Genomic DNA, 5,009 nt, shown 5'->3' with positions numbered 1-5,009 from the left:
CGGGACAAAATGTTGCGTTTACTAGTAAACTGGCATACCTTGAGACCGATGTATAACCGACTGCTATCTGTTGTGGAATTTTCCTCCTTTTACTCTGTCCTCTGTGACTGTCTACATCTAGAAACTAAGCTGTGCAGTGGCGGGAACAACTCCGACTGTCACATGATCAGCCAGTGGTTTACAGAGGGGTAGATTGGCTATGCTCTATAAAAATCTCGATCACGCAAATTTGATCGTGGGGAGTCAAAATCGTGATTGTGATTAAAATTTGATTAAATGTGCAGCCCTATATGACTTACAGTGGGTACGGAAAGTATTCAGACCCCTTTAAATTTTTCACTCTTTGTTTCATTGCAGCCTTTTTCCAAAAATCAAAAAAGTTCATTTTATCTCAGTAATGTACACTCAGCAACCATCTTGACAGAAAAAAACAGAAATTTAGAAATTTTCATATTTATTAAAAAACAAAAAACTGAAATATCAAATGGTCATAAGTATTCAGACCCTTTGTTCAGTATTTAGTAGAAGCACCTTGATCTAATACAGCATGAGTCGTTTTGGGAAAAGATGCAACAAGTTTTTCACACATGGATTTGGGTTACCTCTGCCATTCCTCCTTGAGATCCTCTCCAGTTCTGTCAGGTTGGATGGTAAACGTTGGGGGACAGTCATTTTCAGGTTCTCCAGAGATGCTCAATTGGGTTTAAGTCAGGGCTCTGGCGGGCCATTCAAGAACAGCCACGGAGTTGTTGTGAAGCCACTCTCGTTATTTTGCGGTGTGCTTAGGGTATTGTCTTGTTGGAAGGTAAACCTTCTGGCCCAGTCTGAGGTCAGAGCCCTGGAAAAGGTTTTCGTCCAGGATATCCCTGTACTTGGCCGCATTCATCTTTCCCTCGATTGCAACCAGTCGTCCTGTCCCTGCAGCTGAAAAACACCCCCACAGCATGATGCTGCCACCAATGCTTCACTGTTGAGACTGTATTGGACGGTGATGAGCCGTGCCTGGTTTCTCCACACATACCGCTTAGAATTAAGGCAAAAAGTTCTATCTTGGTCTCATCAGACAGAGGATTTTATTTATCACCATCTTGGAGTCCTTCAGGTGTTTTTTAGCAAACTCCATGCGGCTTCATGTGTCTTGCATGAGGAGAGGCTTCCGTCGGGCCACTCTGCCATAAAGCCCCGACTGGGGATTTCTGCAGTGATGGTTGACTTACTACAACTTTCTCCATCTCCCGACTGCATCTCTGGAGCTCAGCCACAGTGACATTGGGTTTTCTTTGCCCTTCACCAAGGCTCTTCTCCCCGAAGCTCAGTTTGGCCGGACGGCCAGCTCTGGAAGGGTTCTGGTCGTCCCAAACGTCTTCATTTGAGGATATGGAGGCCACTGTGCTTTAGGAACTAAGTGCAGCAGAAATTTTTTTGTAACCTTGACCAGATCTGTGCTTGCCACAATTCTGTCTCTGAGCTCTTCAGGCAGTTCCTTTGACCTCATGATGTCATTTGCTCTGACAGCAATGTGAGCTGTAAGGTTTATATGACGGTGTGTGGCTTTCTAATCAAGTCCAATCAGTATAATCAAACACAGCTGGACTCCAATGAAGGTGTAGAAACCATCTCAAGGATGATCAGAAGAAATAGACAGCACTGAGTTACATATGAGGGTCACGGCAAAGGGTCTGAATACTTATGACCATGTGATATTTCAGTTTTTTTTTTAATAAATTTGCAAAAATTTCTACATTTCTGTTTTTTCTGTCCAAGAGGGGTGCTGGAGTGTACATTACTGAGAAATAAAATGAACTTTTTTGATTTTTGGGAAAATGGCGCAATGAAAAAAAGAGTGAAAAATTTAAAGGGGTCTGAATACTTTCCGTACCCACTGTACGTGACATTGTGTTTTCTCTGTCACAAGCTAAACTCAAGTTTAAAGAAGGAAACATGGAGGACCACACATATTCAAAATCCAAATTTCAGGAGTCTTCTTCTTCACCCAGAGTAATTAAAAGGAGAAATTCCTACACATTGGACCTTTGAGGGCTGCAGTCTGAACATAGCCATAATGTGGACAAAATGCTTTCATGATTTTCATGACAAAAACACACTTAGTAAATACTACACAGAACTCTATAAGGATTATATGGGTTTCTAATGTTGCAGTCATGCCAATTTATCTGCTTTTTTCATCTTAGTCCAAACAGAGATCAGTATGTGGAGCAGAGATCTCCTGCCAATGGCACTGAGGCGTCATGTAGTTGTGCTGTGATTACGCACTGAGACAAGAAGCCATGCAGGAGGTCCCAGGCCCATTTTGTTTTCTGCCGTGATTAACAGATGGCTTAATCCAAGGTAAGACAAAGGAAATAACATCAAGATGCACTTAATTACCCTTTTTTTCCTCCTGCAGGCCTTTCTACCACATGTGTGGCGTGTACCTGAAATTACAGTCCAAGTATGAAAAGGATTTGAAATGATTCTAGTGCTTGTGTTAGCTTGTACTTCATACCAATTTGTGGAGTTTATAAAAGAGTGTCATGCTGTTATTAGAGTTTACTATACAGCTCAGAGGAACTAAATTATGAGTTGTTGTCCCTACAAAGGTTTACATCAGACACTACACCTTCTGCTCTTTTGACTGGAAAAATGTGTGAAGAATTTAACAGTGACACATGGTGTACACCGTACGGACCACTGTACTGACAGAACATGGGAGGTATAGCCCTGTGGCCATGCTGACATGAAAACCAAATAAGCAATCATCAGCTACACAAACTGGCAAGCTATAATCATTTCCAAAATATATGGATGTAACAAGTTCTTGAAGGCATTAAATTATGAGAACCTGTAATGCCTGAAGCATGAAGCAAGGTGTAGGCAGAGAGGTTGAATCAACATCTAATACAAATCCTATATCTTGTTTTAACTGCATAACAGCCCAGCTCATTTATTATAGAGAGCTCAGGTATGCTTTAAGTGACGCATAAATTCGTGTGTAGAATTTGCTCATTCTTGATGGTTTCATCACCTCACACCATTCACAGATGATTAAGGCCAAGGAATGTGGTTGATCCTACTGCAGCAGAGAGGGCTGCTGGAGGAACACACTGGAATAAGTTGGAGTAATGAACAGCCTGATGATGGACTAATTCTAAATCAATATACCCTGAACATATGTGCCCTCTTTAAATGTTTTGAAAGATGAATGAGAAGTATTTATAGGAACGCATTTAAGTAAAAACTAGTGTGCTACTGTTTTCTATTGCCAATACATCTGATTCTACCTTTCAGCTGATTAAAGGTAGATGGGTCTGAGAGGTCTTTCTATAAAATCTGAACTGATGTTTTTTACATTTCTGTATAATTTTAAATAAGAAAAGAAAGATATTGATGTTTACCATTTGCAATGATGAAAACAAAGAGAGACCTCAAACTATTATGAGTAGATTCAAAGTGAAACCTATTTGTTTTTCTCGTGGCTTGAAACATTTAGCTTACATGTAATTACATGTAATTTTAATTACATGTAATTACATGCTGCACTATAAAATATGTAACAATATTTTTTGCATTACTAATGAAAATTGTAGTTGCTTCGCAGCGATGGTCAGGCCAGGGCATTTTGAAGAGAAAAAGGACAAAGCAGTGAATGGAGAAGAAGACACTCTTGCTCATTACGCTGAGTATACCGAAAATTAAAATCTAAGATGTGATGTGTCTCCAATCCCCACGGCATAATGACAGAACACGCAGTGGCACGTTAACCTAAGACACAAACTAATGACCTGATCATCCAGACAGCAGGGTTTGTTTGTTTGATCTTTCCAGCTAGCGCCAAAGGAAAAATCTCAAGCGTCAAAATGTCTTTAAGTATTAAATTGAGACAGTTTCATAATAACCTGTGAAAACGTCCCATAGTTGCGTTTGTTGTAGTTCAACTCTGTCTTTTGGAGAAGTTGGTTTAACACCTGATGTGCTGATAATGCTATCACACCTAGATTGTTAGCCAATCATCCTGCTGCAGCCTCTGTTTAAATATTCTCTTTTTGCCTTTGACAACATTGATGTTGCTGTTATAAGTACCCCTCCACCTCCATCCCCACCGGTCTTCACAGATTTATCAGCCTTTTCAGGCTTTTCCTACCTAGGTAATTAGTACTAGCCAGTCAGAAGCAGAGTATGAGGGCGTGCCCTGACAGCACCTAGGTAAGGACTACTAGCCAGTCAGAAGCAGAGGTTGAGGGTGTGCCACGAGAGCATTATAACATGTGTTACAAATCACACGTTTCATCACGGAAGTAAAGGCTGGACTACAAAAGAGCAGTTTGGCGCAGTTTGTGAACAGTGTTTTCTGTTGGAGATGGTAAGTCCCTGGGAGGGGGGGGGGGGGCTTTAGGTTTCAAATGTTTCAGACGTTTTTGTAAAAATAGACTAACGATTGCGTCATAACCACTTGATTTACTGTCGCAGAGTCGACAAATCACCGTATTTTCAGGAGAAGCACGCAGACAGTTTGGACTTCCATTAGCTGTTTAGGTTTAATTACTAATGTTAACTAGCATGTTAGTTAGCAATAATTAGCCTGTGCCTATGTTATCTCCTATAATATACCTATTCTCTCCGTCTCTGCTAATTGGGAATGAGATTTCTCTTGGCACAGCTACCAGAAGACTTACAACTTTCAGACACATTGCCCACGTCACAACTACGTCGTCAAGCTCAGTTGGAGGCTACACAGTAGCGCTCAGCCATCACCAGAAAAGTGCTTCTATTTTCCTTCACTGGGTTCCGTCCAGAACAACGGGATCTGTTGGTCCATTTCTTTAACTGTCCATGTCTCACATGTACTTTCAATTTGTGGGATTTTCCCCTGTAATAAACTGTCCACATACACTCATCTATAGGATTAGTAGGAACACCATACTAATGCTGGGTTTGACCCCCTTTCACCTTCAGAACTGCCTTAATTCTGCGTGGCATTGATTTAACAAGGTGCTGAAAGCATTCTTTAG

This window comes from Etheostoma spectabile, chromosome 4, assembly GCF_008692095.1.
Source record: "Etheostoma spectabile isolate EspeVRDwgs_2016 chromosome 4, UIUC_Espe_1.0, whole genome shotgun sequence".
NCBI classification, from domain to species: Eukaryota; Metazoa; Chordata; class Actinopteri; order Perciformes; family Percidae; genus Etheostoma; species Etheostoma spectabile.
This window is presented reverse-complemented; position numbering follows the sequence as displayed.